General features: G+C 40.5%; 1 long non-coding RNA gene across 1 annotated transcript; it reads left to right on the forward strand.

Annotated features, from left to right (window-relative positions):
- The first annotated feature begins 19,223 nt into the window (after positions 1–19,223).
- LOC143662922 (uncharacterized) lies at positions 19,224–21,698 on the forward strand. The gene is made up of 3 exons (XR_013165672.1): positions 19,224–19,460; positions 20,368–20,417; positions 20,756–21,698. It is a non-coding gene; the product is annotated as an uncharacterized LOC143662922 (long non-coding RNA).
- Positions 21,699–22,150: the final 452 nt, after the last annotated feature.

Below are 22,150 nucleotides of genomic sequence, written 5' to 3' on the forward strand. Positions count from 1 at the left end.
GGGTCACCATTTGCTAGAGTTGAGACCTGCTAGTGGGGCAAACAGAACACTACTCTGTGAGATCCCCTTCTGAGAACCATACAGATAAAGTAAGTTTCATCACAGGTAAAGCATTGCCACAGCAAACATTTTATCACTGCTGCTTAGCTGGGCCTGTGCTAGATACTCCCCGGGATCTAGAGAAGTACTGAGTATGTCTTCCATCAAGATGTTTAAATGTTCACAAACTGTAGGAACTTGGAGCTGAAGAGATCTTAGATATTGTCAAACCCAGGACTTTTTCTTACCCCATTCTAGATGAACCATTTTTCAAATTCTACCTGCTCAACTCCAACCCCAGCATTACAGGCATCTTATTCCATGAGTTAACAATGCTCATTTCTTACAGTGAGCAATTCACCTCCCTTTGACTTCTACCATGGAATGGGTCTTCCTTACTCATCATTCTACAAAGTAACCCATTTTCTATGTGAAGGCAGTTCTCACATGTTTGTCCATCTGTCTGTACCCTGCCTTCCCAATCAATCTCCTGTTTTCTAGAGTAGCTATACCAGATGGTTAGGCTCTGTTGCAATGGGCACTGGCATTCCTTGGATGAATCTGTTGGTGTTGGTGATAGCAGAAACAGACAGAACACAAATAAACAAACATCTTGGAGAATGCACATATCGTCTGCATTGTACTGGGAAAGGAAGTCAAGAAGTCTGGATTTCTGATTCTTACCTTATGACAAACTGGCTGGATGACCAAGGGTAAGTCATAGTCCTGCTCTGGGCCTATCATTTCTGAGAGCCTGTCCAGCAAAAGCATCCTGTGACTAGAGAAAAGATGTAACATGGCCTGCTTTTCCCTAGAATCTCTTTCTCTCCACTTAGAGCTGGTCCAGGTGGAACCAACCAGCAGCTGGGAGGAGGCTGAGTGCAGGCCCAGGCAGCCCATGTGTGGTCTGTGAGCCAAACAGAAGCCTGCCTGCTACCAGGGTGTGATTGTTCTTGTGATTTGGCAACATCCGACAAACGTGTCCCATCAGGGCTGAGCTAAAAATAGGTCCTGTGCCGTGGGGCCCAGAGAAATCATCCACTCAGCCCACATAAGATTGGCTGGCCAGTCAGAACTCAGGTGTCACCAACCCCCAAGGGGCACAATGACAAAAGGGATGAGGTTTGGCTAATTCCCCACATGCATCTTCTTTCCCCACCCTCCCACTGCACCTTACCCATAATGAGGCCAGTAACCTGCTTTCTTCTACTTCCAGATAAACTGACTTTTGCAGTTGAAGGTATGTGTGAAGTAGTGGAAAGAATTTTAGCCCAGGCATCTGTGGACTTGGGTTCAGATCCTCACTCTGAGATTTTCTGTTTGATTATGAGAAAGTTAGAGGACCCCTTTGAGGCTCAGTGGCCTCAGCTATATAATGCTGTTAATTATAACTTCCTCTAATTTTGTGATGAAGAGTAAAAGCAACAAGTGGCAACATGAAGTAGAGCAGTGGTTCTTGAGGTTATTCTATATTCAGAATCACCTGGCATGAGGGACTGGTTAAGACAGAGATTGTTGCCCCCTTGCGCCAGTGTCTTATTCAGGGCTGGATGACATCCCCTTCCCATCAGGTTCCCAGGTGATGCTCATGCTGCTGGCGTGTTGTCCAGGGGACCACACTGTGAGAACCAGTTACATATGTGAGCTCTGGGGCCAGACTGTGAGGGTGACTCCTGGCCCCTCTACTTCAAGCAGAGTGACATTGGGCAAGTAACAAAATCTTTCTGAACTTTTCTGGAAAATGGGAATAATAATTCCTACTTTATAGTGTTGACGTAAGGATTAAGTGAATAATTCATATAAAGCACTTAAATAGCATCTGGCAAACAGCAAGTGCTGAGTAAACATTAACTTTTATTAGTATCACAGAGTCTGCACAGAATATGAGTTCAATACTTGCTCTTTTTCTCTTTCCTTGTTCTTCTTCTTATCGGCTCAGCTTGAGTTTCCATCTCCGCACCACCCCTTTCGAGGTCTTTGTGTTCTGAGCCTTGCCCTCTGTGTGGAAGAATTCTTGTGCAGGGAGAGTTCAAAGCACCAAAAGAGCACAGATTGCATGTCAAAAGTTTAGCCATCACAGAAGAATTTGAAGCTCTCAGATGGGAATGGGCTAATCCAAAGGGACCTAGTCTAGAGAGCAGAACAAAGCTAGACCCAGATTTCCTGGCTTCTCAGCCAGAGCACATTTCAAGACATCCTGACTCGCCCCTAGTGGCAGCCCTGGTTATTCTGAAGTGTGCTTAGGGAACAAGACACCTTCCCCCATATCCGTGCACCCACCCTTGCTGGGCATGTGGGTTGTTTCGCCTTTGATTGTTTATGATGGAAGATGACACAGTTGTAAACATCTAACATCTGAGTATAAATGATTATTTTCTTTTGGATTTTTTCCTTGGGCTAATGTCCCCAAAATGGGTCAGAAAGTACAGACAATGTTATAACTAGAAGAAAGCAAGACTTAGCAACTCTTCCAGGGGCGGGAACTTCTTATTTCCCAGAAACCTTAAGTTGGCTGATGTCAGCGCTTGAAGCAAGTTAGGGAGTAGGGCCTGCTGGCCCACCGAGGGAGACAGCCATGGAGGAGAGAAGGGCGTTCTAGACTAGAAGTGAGATACCTGAAACCGCTGGTAATTTTCTCAAAAAAATGGTGTTTAGACCAGTGCTTCTCAAACATTAATATGCACAGGAATTCCCTATGGACCTTGTCATATGCAGGCTCTCATTCAATATGTTCGAGATGGGGTTCAAGATTCTGCATTCCTAGTAATTGGCATCCAGTTGATGCCAATTTCCTCTTCTCCATGGACCACACTCTTGAGCATCAAGAGTTTAGTTACCCAATTTTTGCTTGTGCTGTTTCTCTGCCTAACCTACCCTTCCCGTCAGGCTTTAGACCCAGCTCTAAAAGCATCGCTGAATTTACTTTGCCAGCCTGGGTGTCCCTCTTCTATGGAACTCTGTACTTATGAGCATCACAGCATTTACCATGCTTCCCTAAATTGTCTGTCCTTCTCTCCTCCTGAAGGCATAGATGAATCTTATTTATTGCTGTGTTCCTAGCATTGAGCACGATGCCTATCTTGGTTCAGACCTAATTATTATTGTTGAATAAATGGATAAATGGATGGATGGATGGATGGATAATTGTGACCTTGAGAGAGGGAAGTAAGAAGTTTAGAGAATGATGGTGAGCTAACAGATTTGACCTCAAGATCATCATTGTCCATTTGGGAATCTCTGAACCACACTCATCTACTGAAATCCCAGGCAGTGACCCTCCTTTGAGCCTCACCAACTTTTTTCAGACCCCCCAAAATGATGACCCCTGAACCAAGAATGAACTCAGCAAAATGAATAAGATCCAGAAAGTAAAGAGGTCCCTCACAGGGTGGCTCTAATAAATACCAGAAAACCAAAAGCAGGTGTTGGCAATATTTCTTCTGCCCAAAGAGTTATTTACACAAGTTTCTGAAGCACAATCCCCTTCATCACTTTACACGCCTATTACATGGTTCTCTGCAGGGAAAAGTCTGGAGTTGGTTAGTTTAGTGGATTAGAGAGTGGGTCTCTCAAGGTGAAGGGCAGTGAGAGTCTTTTCTTCTCTTCCTCTGCTCCCGGGCTGCAGATGTATTGCCCAATCTTGGCTCCTAGTGCCCATGGTCTTGTTTGGTCCTAATGATTAGAGAATGAAGAAGGATCAGTGTGAATTCATCCCTTCTATTCAAAAAGAGATTGTGCTGTGGAATACAAAGAACACAAGCTTTGATATCAGACAACCCTAGGAACAAAGCAGGAATGCCTCAACCACTTACCAACAGTGTAATCATTTTTTTTTACTTTTAATTTTCAATAATGTCAGACAGAGAAAAGTTGTAAGAAGAGTACAGAGAACTCCAGTGTACTCATTACCCCAATTTGCCAGTTTTTGCATTTTGCCACATTTGTTTTCTCATTCTCTTTTGATACTAAATTTTTGTTCTAGCTCCTCTTATTAAAGATGACATTGATTGAAACAGAAAATTAAAATTAAAAAGTCATTCAAAATCACAAAGCTAAATAAGTGTGAAAGTAATGTAAATAACCTTTTAAAGGATGTTTGTGTTTGTAGCCTTTATATATCTAAAGTTATTTTGGGACCATTTGAGAGTAGGTTGCATATCTCATGCCCTTTTATCAGTTAATACTGTGACATATATTTCCTAAGAACAAGAATATTCTCTTAATTAACCTCAGTGTAGTTATCAAAAACAATACTTTCATGTTACTTGCAATACAATATTCCAGTTTTGTCAGCTGTCCTTTATAGAAGGTTTTACCAAAAAGTAAGCACATAGAAACGTTTATTTTCTTATTTCCCCTTCTTACTTGCACAAAAGGTAATGTCCTATATAGACCCTTTTGTACTTTGCCTTTTCTTGGAACTCACTCCATATCCATTCAGGCAGATATCCTTATTCTTATTTACAGCTGCATATTTGTGGTAGATTATAAATGGCCACAAATTATTTGCTGTTCCTCCTGTCAAGAGGTGGAGTATATTTCCTCTATCCTTGAATTGAGCTGACCTTGAGACTTGCTTTCAGCAATAGCATGTAGCAAATATGATATTCTGGGACTTCCAAGCCTAGATCTTGAGGGGACTGGCAGCTTCCATTTCCTTGCTCTGAGAAGCCAGCTGCCATGTTGTAAAGATGCTTAGGACAGACTACTGAGTGATAAGAGGCCAAATAAAGAATGCCCCTGGGACACAAGAGACCATCTCATATGTTCCAGTCCCAGCTGCACTCCAGTTAAATGTAGCCAGTGGAGTGACCTCAGCTTATGCCCTGTGGAAGAACCACCCACCTGAGCCCAGACAAATCTCAGGACCATGAAAACTAAGAAGTTGCTATTTAAGCTACTAAATTTTAAGGTGATTTGTTACAAAGCAACGAATATCTAAAACAATGGCACGCCAATGTGGGTATGCTCAATGTGCTGTGTTTGGAAATTTAGGTAATTTTCAATTACAAATAATGTTTCAGTGAAAGAACCTGTGCGTATATATTTTTATATTGTTGCAAGTGTTTCTTTAATGCTAGAAGTGGGACTGTGGGATTGAAGGGCAAATGTGAACTATTTTGTTAGATAATGCAAAATTACCTCAGCCATGTATGATTGTGAATATTGCTCAATCTTTTAATTTTTTGCCAATTTGATGTGTGAGAAATGGTATCTCAGTATTGTTTTAATTTGCATTTGTTTTCACAATCTATTGTCACAAAGCAAATTACCCCAAAATTTTAGTGACTGAAAACAACAAAAATTTATTATCTCACAGTTTCTGTGGTTTGGGAATCTAGGAGCGACTTAGCTGGGTGCCTCTACTTCGGGGTCTCTCCCAAGGCTGAAATGCAGTTGTCAGCTGGGGCTGCAGTCACCTCAAAGCTCGACAAGGGAAGGATCCACTTCCAATTTATCTGGCTGTTGGCAGACTTCAGGTCCTCCCTTGCTGCTGGCTGGAGACAATATTTTCTTGTCATATGGATCTCTTACAACCAGGCGTGTGGCTTCCCTCTGAGCAGTGAGCAAGTGAGCTGGAGAATGGAAGAGGACATCCATGACAGAAGTGGCAGTTTTTTTGTGACCTAATCTCTGAAGTGACATCCCATCACTTTTGCTATGTTCTGTTTGTTAGAAGTGAGACACTAGGTCTGTCCCCCATTCAATGAGAGAGGATTGCAAAAGGGCGTGGATACAGAAGGTAGGGATCATTGGAGCCATTTTGGAGACTGCTTACCATAGCGTTTCTCTTATTATGAGTGCTATAAGACATCTTTATATATGTTTAAGGATTATATACATATGTATATGCTGTATATTATATTAGTGATGGGATGTCACTTCAGAGATTAGGTCAGAAAGAGATTATATATATGCATGTAGAAAAAGAGAGAGAGAGAGAGAGAGAGCTAGGAAAGGAGAAAGAGAGAGAGAGAGAGAATCATGTTCATGTTTTTTTATACATTATTTTGGGGTTTCTCCCCAATCAATGTTTAAAAGTTCCTTATAAGTTAAGAATTTTAGCCCTTTTATCTGTTGACATATGTTGCAAATATTTTTTCCCCATTTGTCATTTGTCTTTTTTTGACTTTCATATTAGTGCTTTGCAAGGCAAAAGTTTTCTTTTTTATTGTTTTTCAGTATTCAAATTTATCATTGTTTTCTTTTATTACATCCTGATCTTGAGTCATAGTTAGTAAGCCTTTCCTTACCCAATAAGTTTATAGGGAATTCACTCATGTTTTCTTCTAATACGTGTATTGTTACTTTACATTTCTATCTTTGATGCATTTGGAATTTATTCTGGTATATGGTATGAGGAATAAATCTAATTTTAACTTTTTTTCAAATGTCTAACCAGTTGTTCCAACACTGTTCATTACAAAACCCTTCTTTGTCCTAGTGATTTGAGTTACCACTCTTAACACATTCTTGACTTCCACCTATGATTAGGTCTAGTTCTGTACTTTCTAATCTATTCCATTGGCCTTTCAGTTCATTTAGCAGTATTATACTACTTTAATTATAGAGGTTTTGCAGTGTGTTTTAATACTTGTTAGGTATATTTCTTTTCGGTTTTTCTCTTGCAAGTTTTGTATATTTATTTTCCAATATGAACTTTAGTATCAGCTTGTCTAGCGCCATAAAAAAAAGTTTGTTGGTATTTTTATTGGAATTACAAAAACTTTATAAATACTATGAACTGGATTGGCTTAAACAACAGCAATGTATTGGCTCATGGTTGCAGAGTTTAGATGGCTGCTTCCTCCCTGGGGCCGGTAGGTTCTGGCTGGGTCCTTGGCTTTCCTGTCACATAGCAATGTCCTCTCCTTTCCCTTCCAGGTTCCATTGAGTTCCTGTGGTTTTCCCTTCATTCAGATGGACCACACCTTCACTAAAAATAACATCTTCAAAAGGTTCTATTTACAATGGGTTCACACCCACAGGGAAGGATTAAGATTAAGAATTTGCTTTCAACTGACCTTCACAATTCAATCTGCCATAGTAAATTCTAGTTTTCATATGCCTTCTTTGAAGTTCATCCTTTCCCTTGGGATGGGAACAGTAAGGGATATCTCAGAGAGTTGCGGATTTGGTTCCTGACCACCATAATAAAGTGAATAGCTTAATGAAATGAATCACGCAAGTTTTTGGTTTCCTATTTTATATAAAAATTGTGTTTACACTATCCTGTATTTTATTAAGTGTACAATAGCCCTGTTCTAGTTTGCTAGCTGCTGGAATGCAATATACCAGAAATGGAATGGCTTTTAAAAAGGGGAATTTAATAAGTTGCTAGTTTACTAAGTTCTAAGGCCAAGGTAATGTCCCAATTAAAGCAAGACTATAGAAATGTCCAATCTAAGGCATCCAGAGAAAGATACCTTGGTTCAAGAAGGCCGATCAAGTTCAGGGTTTTTCTCTCTCAAGTGGAAGGCCACATAGCAAACGTAGAGTTTCTCTCTCATCTGGAAAGGCACATGGTGAACACAGTCAGGGTTTCTCTCTCATCTGGAACATGGTGAACATGGCGTCATCTGGTAGCTTTCTCTCCCAGCTTCCTTTCATGAAGCTCCCTGGGAGGCATTTTCCTTCTTCATCTCCAAAGGTCGCTGGCTGATGGACTCTGCTTCTCATGGCTATGCCGTTCTGCTCTGCTCTCTCTCAATCTCCTAGCTTCTCTCTTGTCATTATAGGATTCCAGTAAACTAATCAAGATTCACCCAAATGGGTGGAGACACGTCTCCACCTAATCCATTTTAACAACCACTCTTGACCACTCAAGATCACATCAAGATCACATGAAGATGTGACTCCCTAAGTTACAACTCCAGGGAGATGATCTAATTACAGTTTCAAACATACAGTACTGAATAGGGATTAGAAGAAATGGTTGCCTTTACAAAATCGGATTAGGATTAAAACATGGCTTTTCTAGAGTATGTACAACCTTTCAAACCAGCACAAGCCCTATGTCTAAAAAGAAAAAGCACATACCTTAATTAAAATGTGACAAAGAGGCACAAAATGAGCACATGCTGTTGGAAAAATCTTATTGATTGACTTGCTTGACACAGAATTATGCAAACCCTCAATTTGTAAAAATACACAATATCTGTGAAGTGCAATAAAGAGAAGCACAATACAAAGAGTTATGCCTGCAATTTGTCAGATATGTTTAAGTAGGCTATTGTTTAGGTCAGTCAATAAGTCAATAAGTATTTTTGAAGCCCACAAGGAACCAGTTAGTAGCTCTGCCAATTGCTGGAGATAAAATGGTGAGAAAATCAAACATGATTCCTACTGTCTCAAAGCTTTTAGTTAGTGAACATTTCCCACTAATCATATGAAATTTTATGAAATCAAAATGCAAGCTCAATTCCTGAGCCAGGCCCTGGAATTCAACAGAATCTAAAATTGTGCAGGAGAATGAAATGGAGGCTTTAAATACTTTTATAATCCAGATCCCAGCTTGACTCATCATATGAGCAGATATTAGACCTAAACCAAAAGAGAATCAGAACTGGAGAGGATATAACGGATGAGGAACTTGAGGCCCAGTAGGGAATGATTTAACAAGGATCACACAATTAATGAGTGACTGAGGTGGGACTGGAAACCTGGTAACCTGGCTCCCAGGCTGGGGGTACTTTTCAACACACTCCCACTGTCATTCTATTTTCTTTCTCTTGTCACTGCCACATATGTATCAGGGTTTTAGCTGTCCACACTGGTTGTCTAGGGAACACTGGCCAGAAATGAGCAGCACATTTCTAAGAAAGACCTGATATCACCAGAGTCATGAGGCTGCTACTTAATCCACAAAGAAGCACTCTAGCCCAGTGGCTGTTTGAGCAAACAGACACAGTAATTTACTATCTGTGTCATCTTTACCAAATTATTTCACTTTGATTTTCTCCCCTTTAAAATAAGCTACTATTTTTCAGAAATAGAAAAACCAATAAGCAAATTTATCTGGAAGGGCAGGGTGCCCCGAATTGCTAAAAACATCTTGAGGAAAAAAAACGGAGCTGGACGTCTCGCGCTGCCTGACTTTAAGGCATATTATGAAGCCACAGTGGTCAAAACAGCATGGTATTGGCATAAAGATAGATATATCGACCAATGGAATCGAATAGAGTGCTCAGATATAGACCCTCTCATCTATGGACATTTGATCTTTGATAAAGCAGTCAAGCCAACTCACCTGGGACAGAGCAGTCTCTTCAATAAATGGTGCCTAGAGAACTGGATATCCATATGCAAAAGAATGAAAGAAGACCCATCTCTCACACCCTATACAAAAGTTAACTCAAAATGGATCAAAGATCTAAACATTAGGTCTAAGACCATAAAACAGTTAGAGGAAAATGTAGGGAGATATCTTATGGATCTTACAACTGGAGGCGGTTTTATGGACCTTAAACCTAAAGCAAGAGCACTGAAGAAGGAAATAAATAAATGGGAACTCCTCAAAATTAAACACTTTTGTGCATCAAAGAACTTCATCAAGAAAGTAGAAAGACAGCCTTCACAATGGGAGACAATATTTGGAAATGATATATCAGATAAAGGTCTAGTATCCAGAATTTATAAAGAGATTGTTCATCTCAACAACAAAAAGACAGCCAACCCAATTACAAAATGGGAAAAAGACTTGAACAGACACCTCTCAGAAGAGGAAATACGGATGGCCAAGAGGCACATGAAGAGATGCTCAATGTCCCTGGCCATTAGAGAAATGCAAATCAAAACCACAATGAGATATCATCTCACACCCACCAGAATGGCCATTATCAACAAAACAGAAAATGACAAGTGCTGGAGAGGATGCGGAGAAAGAGGCACACTTATCCACTGTTGGTGGGAATGTCAAAGGGTGCAACCACTGTGGAAGGCAGTTTGGCGGTTCCTCAAAAAGCTGAATATAGAATTGCCATACGACCCTGCAATACCATTGCTAGGTATCTACTCAAAGGACTTAAGGGCAAAGACACAAACGGACATTTGCACACCAATGTTTATAGCAGCGTTATTTACAATTGCAAAGAGATGGAAACAGCCAAAATCTCCATCAACAGAAGAGTGGCTAAACAAACTGTGGTATATACATACGATGGAATATTATGCAGCTTTAAGACAAGATAAACTTATGAACCATGTAATAACATGGATGGACCTAGAGAATATTATGCTGAGTGAATCCAGCCAAAAACTAAAGGACAAATACTGTATGGTCCCACTGATGTGAACGGACATTCGAGAATAAACTTGAAATATGTCATTGGTAACAGAGTTCAGCAGGAGTTAGAAACAGGGTAAGACAATGGGTAATTGAAGCTGAAGGGATACAGACTGTGCAACAGGACTAGATACAAAAACTCAAAAATGGACAGCACAATAATACCTAATTGCAAAGTAATCATGTTAAAACACTGAATGAAGCTGCATCTGAGCTATAGGTTTTTGTTTTGTTTTGTGTTGTTTTGTTTTGATTTTACTATTATTACTTTTATTTTTTTCTCTATATTAACATTCTATATCTTTTTCGGTTATGTTGCTAGTTCTTCTAAACCAATGCAAATGTACTAAGAAATGATGATCATGCAGCTATGTGATGATGTTAAGAATTAATGATTGCATGTGTAGAATGGTATGATCTCTAAATGTTGGGTTAATTTCTTTTTTTCTGTTAATTAAAAAAAAAAAAAGAGAAGGGATAATTGGAGATGAAGGGATACAGACTGTACAACGGGACTGGATATAAAAACTCAGAAATGGACAGCACAATACTACCCAATTGTAATGCAATTATGTTAAAACACTGAATGAAGCTGCATGTGAGGTATAGGTTTTTTGTTTTTGTTTTTTTTGTTTTTTTTTTTCTTTCTATTATTGTTTTAATTCTTATTCTGTTGCTTTTTATTTCTTTTTCTAAATCGATGCAAATGTACTAAGAAATGATGAATATGCAACTATGTGATGTTATTAAGAATTACTGATTGTACATGTAGATTGAAATGATTTCTAATTGTTTTGTTAATTCTTTTTTTTAATTAATAAAAAAAAAAATCAAAAAAAAATAAAAATAAAAAAATAAGCTACTAATACATACCTTGCAGGATCTGTACAAGAGACCTCCGATTGTTCCCTGTTTGGTTTCCCCTTCCTCTAGAGTAATAGAGCTGCTTCATTTTTAACTGGGAATATGACTTCAGCCGTCATTGTTGCAAAGCATGGAACTACAGCTAAGTTCTGTTCAGTGGGAATCAGTAGAAATGGTATGTCCACCAGGAAATATCCTAAATTAATAGGAGTATGACCTTCTTCCTCTCCTTTTTTTTCTTTTTTGGTTGGAATATGGCAATGAAAGCTTGAGGTAAGGGAGCTATTGGGTCCCATGGGGTAACCTTGGGAACAGAGGCCACACATGATGAAGCACTGGATAGGTAGAAAGAGTCTGGGATTCCCCACACCTTCATTTCTATATTGCAATCCTTTGACTCATTTTCCTCATTTGTATAAGTGGAAATAATAACCTCTACCTCATAGGCTTGGGGAAAGGCTTAAATGAAATAATACATATAAAGCACTTAGAAAAGTTGTACATGTGTACTACATATAGTTATTATAATTATCCCCATGTGAAGATTGAAGAACTGAGGCATAGACAAGATAAGTGTTTTGCCCAGGACTACAAAGCTAATAAATGATACTAGGGGGATTTAAACCTAGGTTGGTTTGCCCCTAATGCCTGTACTCTGTACCACTCTGATATACAGTCCCCTGGGCTGTAGATATGGAAGGCTTGTTGCAAGCCAAGAAAGTGGCAAATTTAAAGGCCACAGAGATGCAAACAGTAAGCTGTGGGGCCTAGAGGGGAGACTATGAGGTGAAGTCTCAGAAGATGAGGCAGAGTAGTTAACAGAAGCCAAGTCACAGTGGGCCTAGAACTTCTCACTCAGTGGTTGGAGAAGTTCCACTAATATTAACTTCTTGCTGTAATTGGCAGCTGTTGCTTTTGTCTGTCCAGCTTCTATTCGCCCTTCTTTTGCTAATTATACCTTAAGTTTTCTTTGAGGTCTGACATTTAAGGGAAATGTCAATTAAGTTGCACCATATTCCCCTAAGCTAGGTCAACTGGATTCTTTTGTCTGAAATTTGAATCTTGAACAGAGTAATAATCTAAGCACTGAAAGTGTCGAGTAGATATGTCCTGGAGGTGGGTGACAAGGAAAGCTCTTCCTTACTGAGGAACAATAACTAAGAAATGTAGCAGGAAAGCTAGAAATAAAAATCACCATTTTATAAACACCATAATACTGGATTCATTCAAGAATTTTCAATGGACACTGAAATCTTTGGGTGAAATAATGTTGGGAAATAGGCTATCCATACAGTCTCAGAGTACCGCTCACAGATTACTTATCAATTACAAAGGCATAAAGCTACTTCCACAGAGGAGAGATCTGGTGGTTCCAGTTTACCAGATGACCAAAACTATTTTCATCAATTGTGGGACATCATATGTTCCCTGATGGGAGGCACTGAAAAAGATCCAATATAGTACAAATACTATAGGACTGTATGGTATCTGTACCCAAATGGATTCATGTGGGCCAAATTGTGAAGAAATATTGGACAGTTCCAAACTCAGGGGCATTCTGCACAAATAACTGCCCTGAGTCTTCAGAATCTGACTGTCATGAGAGACTAAAAAGCAAAAGAAACAAACAAAATCTGGGGTATTCTTTTAGATTAAAGGAGGCGGAAAAGGCATGATAATTAAAATAATTGGATGTTCGATAAAGAAAACAGCTCAAAAGGATAATATGGGGATAATTGTGAGGAAATTTAAATAGGGATTGTATATTACAAAGCAGTACTGTATCAAGAAAGTTTTGTGTGATACCTGTGTGATAATTATGTTGTTTTTATATGAGAGAATGTCCTTGGTTCCTTGTTCTTAGGAGATCCATGCTGAAGTATTTTGGGGTGAAGTAACATGATATCTTCAACTAATTTTCAAATGGTTTAGCAAAAAATTCAAATGGGTCTATGTGTGCATGTGTGTGTGTGGTGTGAATGCATAAGTGTGAGAGAGAGAGCATGCAAATGTTGCCAACTGGTGGAGCTGCTTGAAGGGCATATGTTCATTGTACTATTCTTGCAACATTCCTGTAGTTTTGAAATTTTTTTCAAAATAAAAAATTGGAGAAAAAGCCTCATTTTCTTTTCCCACTCTGTGTTTTTGACAAACACCTTAAGGTGAAATACAGAGACCTTGGAGGCAGCGCTTACTGCTTCTCACATGCCCCAGGCCCTTAAAAGCAAGAGCACGTGGATGGTCCAGGGACATGACTTGTGTATTCTGGGTTATCAGCTCTGAGCCAAGGAGGCTTCCCACAGCAAGACATGACACTTGATGTGCCTGTTGGATCGTTTCATTTAGTGTGTCAGTGGCCTTCAGGATACTCCCAAGGTGGGCAGAGCCTTAGAAGAGGGATGGTGAAGGAAGAAAAGTGGGGGCCACAGTCCACAGTGATAAGGCCCTGCCTCCTTCTCCAGTCTTATTTCCTACCACCCTCCTCTTCATTCTCTACTCCTTGGACCCATGGACCGTCCTTCTCCACAAACAGACTGAGTTTGTCCCCATCTCAGGACATTTCTGGTTGTTTGTTTCAGAATCTGGAATGTTGTCCCTCCTGATCCTTGCATGGCTGCCTCTCCCTCATCATTCAGGTCTCAGCTGAAAAGCCCCTTCCTCACCAAGGCCTTTCCTGACCACCCTACCTAATACTCCCTGCATCCTCCACCACTCCCATCCTTCAGGCTTCTTTCTACCCCATTACACACTTCTGTCTCCTTCACAGCCTTACTTGTACCATCTCAATCTTCACAACAAGCTTAAAAGTTAGATGCTATTATTGTCTCCATTTTATTGGAAAGGAAATGGAGGCTCAGAGGTTAAGTAACTTACCTAAGCTCATAGAACTAGTCGGTGGCAGAGCCTGGACTCAAGTCCACACTTAAGTCCACACTGTCCAGGAATCAGGGTCATGTTGAGCATATGACTCACATGCCTCTGTACACAGTTCTTTGGAGTTGCCTGCCATTTAAACTCAGACAACATGATTTTAGACATTTTTTATGCCATCTAGGTGAAATAGGTAACCAGATAAAACATTATAGTGTGAATTAATATAGAAAACATAACCAGAGGTGCTTGGAAAAGCCATTTGTTCTAGATTCCTAAGTCATAATCCTCCAGTAAAAGGGCTTGAAATCCAGCCTTGCTAGAATCAAAGAGTAGACTAAACATGACATGTTCATATTTAAGCCAGAAGATGGAATGTTCCGGGAGCTGGGCTTACAGGCTTTAACCTCTGACTCCTCGGAATACTGAGTGAAGCAGAACCTAGGAAGTCCACAGTGGGCACATTGATTCATCATGAGTGCTTGAATCATAGGACTTCAGACTTAGGGTCAGTTTAGGACTTCTGCTTTCCCAAATCCAGAAACTTCCAGGACTAAAATCAGAGTGAAGGAGCTGCAGACAGTAAAAGTTGTGACAATAAATCTGGATTCTTACAATTTGGAGCTTGAATTCATCCTCCATAACTTACTTTCTGTGTAAACAGGCAAATTACTTAACCTCTCTGAGCTTCAGCTTCATTATTTATAAAATGGGAAAAATAGTTCCCACTCATTGGCCTGAGAAAATTGAGCAAGCAAATACCTGTAGAGCTTTTAGTAATAACAACCAACATTTATCAGGTACTCTTTTATGCCAGATACTGTTTTAAGCATTTTTTAATGGATGTTAATTTATTTAATCCTTCCAACAATTTTATGAGGAAGGTCCTTGAAAATCAATAGACTCTTGGGACACCAGAGACCAGAGAACCAGAGATGGGAAGTGGTCAGACAAACTGACAGTCTACTCTCCAACATCCACTGAGTCTACTCAGTGGAGTCAGAAAGACATTGTTCTAAGCCCAGCTTTTCCATATGTCCACTGAATGACCTTAGGCCAGTTTACTTAACTTCTCTGAGCTATGGTTTCCCTAATTATAACATGGAAATATCACTTTTATTATTATTTCCCAAATGTGGGCAGCCTATACCACTAACCCTGCCTTTGCCTTGGACCAAACTTAATGCGAGTCTCAGAGCCTCTTCACACTCTCCAGAAGAAATTCACCCACATCAAAAGTGTATTTCACTGGAGATATTATAAAGGAGACAGAGGAGGTGGTTTCCATTCCATGCCCCCTTTGACGTGTTGCTTCTCCTGAATTGATTTATTTTCTATGCTGCCTCTAAATTCATCCGTCTACTATGCGAAGCTCCATTCTCTCACTTTCAAATTCACTCACGATCCTCAGTCTCTTAGTCCTTCTTTGCTCTTGACCAAATTGTACATCTAAACTTGCACATCCTACCCAGCAAAACAAAAGGGCTGCCCTTAACCAGATGACTGCATTTAGGAATTTCACCTCCACTGCACTCAACTGCCTATTAAAGTTCCACCTAAACAAACATAGAGCCCTCCCTGAAGGTGTTCTAGGAAAGAAATTTTTCTCTAGCTCATTCCATTAATACTTCCCTCACTACTGTTATTAGGCAACTTGACACACAATAACTAAGTACTCAATAAATCACAATCATTATTATTATTTACAGATTACTCTTATTTGTTCTTAGTAAAGTCAGTCTCTTCCTGACCTCGATTAGGAAATATACTCAACTGTTGGAGTAATTCTGCACGCCTAGATGTTTTGGTTTCCTAGCTGCTAAAACAAATACCATACAATAGTCTGGCTTAACAACAATAATTTATTGGCTCATTGTTTCAGAGGCTAGAAGGCTCGCTTCCTTCCGGGCTTGTTATCTTCTGTCTGGCTGGCAATCTTTGGGGGTTCCTTGGCTTTTCTCTGCCACATGATAATGCATATAGCAATGTCTTCTCCTTTCTCCTCCGGGTTCCATTGACTTCCTGCTTCTGGCAGCTCCTCCTGGCTTCTCCCTTCATCAAACTTTCAACTCTTTATATAAAGGACTCCAGCCATCTGGATTAAAGCCCAACCAGATTGGGTTGAGCTGCACCTTACCTTAAGTAACATCTTAAAGAGATCTTATCTACCGTAGGTCTACACCCGCCAGGCTGTGGACGAGACCAAGAACATGTCCAAACTGGGGCTCACAATACATCCCACCACACCGGCTGTCACAAATTATAACTTTTTAAAAATGATGCACTTTAGGGCGACCTTTCCTAATATTGGTTCAACTGATGAAGCCCGCATCCACAGTTTAACATGGAACAGCATTTTTAAAAAGTAGGATTTTCTTGAATGTTATCAAATAGGTAAATTAATAAAGAAAGTTGAATTTTCATGGAAACATCCTTGCCTGATCTGTAAGTACAAAATGATCTCTGCTCTTGGTAAAGTAACAACTGTTTTGCTGAGAAAGGGAACCAGAAAAGCTATTAGTTTGCTTGATGTAAAATACTGGCCACAATTCAAACAAAACTAAGGTTAGGTAGAATCATCAAAATCCCAAATATTATCCATTCTGATTTTAAAAGATTAGACTAGTAGGCCTTACTGAATCTTTCAAAGAGAAGCAAAGATGTGTGCACGTGTGTGTGTGTGTGTGTCCGTGGAACATAGTGGACCCTAAGCAGTTTCTGGTGACCTCAGTCAACTTTGTAAAGCAATTAACCTTGATCCCAAGGCTTATGAATCCTGCTCTCCACTTCAGCTGGAGGAGAGATAAGGTCTGGCTATTTAGGGGCAGAAAAGGACTGATCATGATCATGAAACTTCACTTTCTTTATTAGAACTACCTGCTCCCGATAGGAGTTCTCAGATCTTGACAATCTGCCATGATTCCAAAGCCTTTCTAAAATTAAAAAAAATTTTTTTTTAGCTTAGGTGTCTCAAGTTCAAGGGTTTGGTACAAAGGGGTTAGAAGTAGGGGATAGGAAATGGAATGGAAGAGACAGAAACTAGGGGAATAAAAGCTTTTACTGAGCATGCAAGATGTTCTAGATGTGATGCTAGATCTTTTACCTATATAATCATGTTTAGGCTTGCTACGTTCCAGGGGATCAGTATTATTTTATTAGAGAAAGGAGGAAACTAGAACTCAAAGAGTGTAAGAGGATTGCCCTAGTTCTCAGACCTAGTGACTGGCAGAGAACTGATTTCAGGTCTCATGTACTCTTCAATATACACTAATGCCTGTAAAAGATAGATAAAACTCACTATAGTTCCTCATAGCCAAACTCTTTTCATGTCTCTTGGGGTGCCTGGGGTAGTGGTAAGAGCCCTTTGAGGATGGACAGCTTGGAACTTATCTCTAAGGCTGTACCTGTCAAAATGATGTAATGCATTTGTACCAATTGGTAAATTTCTGCTGCTCTCAGCACTTCTATTATGACAGCCATCCCAGACCCTTTCCCTGGACTTTACGGACCTCTCTCCCCTTAAGTCAGCAAACAAAGATTAAATTCTTGCGTATCAGGAAGGCTCCAGAACCCTAATCCAATTCTTTGGCCAGTCTATTCCGAGTCATTGGTGCATCGTACACAGTTGTTTATTTTTTCTGTGCTTTCTGTTGTTTCATCAAAATTGCCCTTACATATTTGTGGTAGACACCAATGCACCAGCCAGATCCCCTTCAGTGAAGAACTTATTGTTGCCCTAGCTACTGGGAGTGCTGTCAGCAAACAATGGTCAACTGTCAGCTTCAGGGACTGCTTCAACTACAGACAGCCACCTTGCCCAAGGTCACACCCCTTGCTGGGGCAATCACATGTAATGACTGATTGATGTAGGAGTGGTAAGATCCACCCACCTCAGTCCATCTTGTGACAAGTCTGAGGATCCTTCTTAGTTCTAGAGCTCTCTCTGTGAGATTGGCCAAGATGTTTGCAGGCTTACATTAAGGATTTCCTTCTCACTTTCTCAATCCTGCTTCTGTTCGCCTCCCTTCTACAATGTTAAACCCAGAACATTCCCTAAAAAAAAAACCCACCTATATTACTAAATGCCCTTCAAATCTGCTTCCCGGAGAACTCAATCTGACAAAAATGTGTTATAGTTAATTCTTTATGAGTCAAACTGTTCTGCTAGAAAGAAAGCTTCTTGAGGGCAAGAAGTTGGTCTTTCTCATTTCTAAATCACCAGTGCTTGCCCCAGTATTTGGTGTGGAAAAGATGGACATTACATGTTCAATGAATAAGAAATATACTTGTGGACCTCTAGTGTAATAATAACAGTTAATACTTACATAGTATTTATAATTTTGTCAGGTGCTATTTTAAGGGTTTTGAAAATACCAACCCTCACAAAAATCCTATGATGTAGTTATTATATTCCCATTTCATAGATGAATAAATGGATGCAAATAATGGTTAAAAGGTCTGCCCAAGGTTACAAAGCAAGTAAGTGGGGGTTCTGGCTTCTGAATGCTGGGAGTCTATCTCTAAAGTTCATTTTTCTTATCACTGCTCTTTATTGCTTCTGATATCCATGTCTATATCTCTCATCCACCAATTTTCTACAGAGGGATAGAAAAGAGCAAGGTAAAGAAAGAGGAGTGGACAGTCCTTTCATTCCAGGGACACAGGAACCATCAAAGAACATTTCCAGTGCTGAAACATCTGTCTAGAGTCCAATTTTGGCATATTAAGTATATGCAGATCCAAAGCTTCCCAGGTGATTCTGATGCACAGCCAGGTTTGGGAACCACTGATGCAGGTGGCAGTTCCGAGCACACAGGAGGTACTGAAATAAATGCCACGAGATGCCCCAGATGAGAAGTGATCTGGCAGTAGCACGCTGGCAGCAAGTGAGAAGGAGCCAGGACTCTTGCCTATTTCAGGGTCCAGTGCAGGGCTCTTTGAGCTGCGCTTCCTGAAGTTTGGCCAAGAGTCTGCTGGGGCAGGGGGAAACCACATACCTCACACGTGCATCTAACGAATACTCAGGAAGTAGAAGCTTTGGAGCTGACAAACGCTGCACCGGAAAGGGGAGGGGAGAGACCATCAGGAGGGGGTCAACGAAGCCAGCTCCCTCAGAACATTGTCCTTTCCTTCCTCCAACAGGATGCCAGGAGCCCCACAGAAAAGGGACTCATTTGTCTTCGTTTCCAGCACAATAACTTGCTGCTGGCCTTTCTCTTGGGTCTTGCTCAGAGCAACAGGATACGGCCTCTGCCAGGAGAGAAGGAAGGAAGGAGGAGGGGAGGGAAATGACAGAGGAGCACAGGATCTCCATGCACCCAGCCTGGACCCTGGATCATGGAAAGACCCAGCACCGTGAGTCCCAGGACCGGCCTAGATGTATTGGGTCCAGCTGGACCTGGTATGTGGAATGATTTTCAGTGGCAGGGCAAACTTAATCAGGCAGAAGCTGAGTAGCTGTTACAAGCTGGGCTATAATTTCTGGGTGTATCAGAGTGGCCTCTCTCCAACTTTATTTTAATCTAGTCTTTTTTGCACATTTAGAGAAGGAAAATAAATGCAGTCAATTCAGAATGGAGTCATCTTTCCTTTTTCCGTCAGTGTTAAAGACGGTGTTGGGCTTTGGGGCTATTTTTCAAGGTTTAATTTTTGTTTTTGTTTTTGTTTATGTGCGTGTATGTGTGTGTGTGGTAGGTGTGTGGAGGCTGCTTAAAAATGGGATTGGATTGAAAAACTGGAATCAGTACTACCATATATAGAACGAAATGATGAACAAATCAATACATTTTAACACATGTTTATTGAACTCCAAGTATACGAAATACTGTGCTAGGGATAGGCTGTACCTACACGACCCAAAATCTTACAGTTGAGTGGGTGGCTCAGCTGGGTAATGGCTAACCAAGAGCCTTAGCCTTATGTAAAGAGTCACTTGGCTCTGAGGGTGTGAGGGGCCCTCCTGAAGGGGATTTCTTACCTTGGTTAAGCACGGAAAAGATGAACACACAACAGTATTTATTGTCACCCTCCTTAAAGGAAATGCTTACTGAAGAAAGCTGTACTCATTTTAGATTAACATTCCAATCTTGCCTCTAAGACTCTTCCAGGTTGCAAGGAAAAAAATCATCCTATTCAATTAAAACATAGGCCCTTGATGTGAACTCTGCTGCCTGTCAAAGAAATCACATAATTTTTAAAAAACTCACTTGTATTTGGGTTTTCAGCATAGACACAGTTTACCGCAAAAGGTTTCTCTCAAAAGAAACCTCTTTCCTGTGTTTCCAGTCTCTTTCTTTTTTGTATTGCAGAGACAAGATGGTGAAGCAGGACTGAAGGCATTTCTGAGGTGGGCCTGAGGGTAAGAAAGTGAAGGTAACAGGTTCTTGGCCTCCCTGGTAGAACTCCCAGCTTGCTGGAGGTCCTGGTTGGAAGTGGCAACTAGGGTCAAGTCTGGGCCTTCTCAACCTGACTCTTGGCACCATCCTCGCTCCCCTACTCAGAGTTGCCTTTGGAGGAGACTTCCCAGAAGAGGTGAGAAAAGAAAGGGAGGGTGAGCAGGAGGGAGAGAGGAAGGAAGAGAGAGAGCAGGAGGAAACGATCATCTAAGTGCATTCCCTCTCCAATAATTTACACGATTTCTCTTCGTCATTAATGCATCCCTATGTGTTACAAACTGTCAATCATCATTTTCACCAGGATGAAATTGGAGGCTCAGAGGATGATGAGGATTCACACAAGGTCACATCACTAGTAAGGAGCAGACCTGGGATTCTTCCCCCACTCTACCTCATTCAAAAGCTCATGTTCTTTGGATGACCCATCTTTCTGATTGAAAACACTTTCCTGGTTGGTTTTGTACCATAAGATGTAACTGAGATGTGACTGGATGTTGGATCAACCTCACCTGAGAAGGAAGCCCTCGACTCTCCAAGGGTGAAGGTGCCTTCTTTCAAGTCATAAAGAAACTGTTTTTTCGCTGAGCTTTAATATTTATTAACGGTATGTAATCTTTATTTCTTCCTCTCATAACTCTAGTGAAGTATTTGACAGAGGAAGGAAAGGAAAACATTTTGACTAAGAGAGACAGAGTTCTGTTACCCCAAATGTGGTTCATGAATCAGCAGCTTTGGCATCACCTGGAAGCTTGTTAGCAAAACAGAATCTCTGGCTCCAGATCTCCAGAATCAGAATGTTAACAAGAGCCACAGATGACTTACTTATATGCACATCAAAGTTTAGGATGCACTGGTATAGAGGACAGGCTTTAGAGTCAGAACTGGGTTCAAACCCCAACTCTACAAATGAGAACTTGGGGACGTTACTGAACTTGTCTGAGGTTCAGCGTTCCTTATGCATAAAACGAGGATCAATGATGCCCACTGCACAGGCTTACTGCAGAGTTTTGTGAGCTAATGTTTGTTTTAGTCCTGGTACCTAGCAATCCATCCATAAGCCATGATTCCTTTCTGCTCTCATCTTCCCTTCCCTTGGAGAAAAGAAATAAGTTCTTTTTCAAGAGGATGCACACTACAAGATCTTTTCTCTGAAAAATTGAAGGAACTGCTTCTGAAATACTATTCACATCCCTTGGACCTGTGCTTTCCAATGTGTTAGCTACTCGCCACATGTCGCTATGTAACTTGCCACATGTCACTATGTAAATTTAATTAAAAGTAAATAAAATTAAAAGCTAAGTTCCTCAGTCCCACGAGCTTCATTTCAAATACTTAGTCACAGTGGATTAGTGACCATCATATTGGCTAGCACAGATATAAACATGGAAAGTTCTATGGAGAGCCCTGCCTTAGATGCTTCCTGTTTCTCCTGGCCTCTCATTAACTCACGGCCTTGCCATTCACATAGTAGAGGCTCAATGAATGCTCTTGACTTGAATTCTGCAGCTTCATTTACTGCGCAAAAGAAAAGATTTTAGTCCCGAAATCTGTTTTCTAATTCCTGCTCTGCTTTCTAAGGAGCTATGTAACTTCCCCTCTTAGAGTCTCACTTTCCTAAAATGTAAATTAAGAGGGGAAGAGGTCATAAGAAAACCTTACATTGGTAGAGAAGATTCTGCAAGTTTTATCTCTATTG

The sequence above is a fragment of the Tamandua tetradactyla genome, chromosome 2, assembly GCF_023851605.1.
Source record: "Tamandua tetradactyla isolate mTamTet1 chromosome 2, mTamTet1.pri, whole genome shotgun sequence".
NCBI lineage: Eukaryota > Metazoa > Chordata > Mammalia > Pilosa > Myrmecophagidae > Tamandua > Tamandua tetradactyla.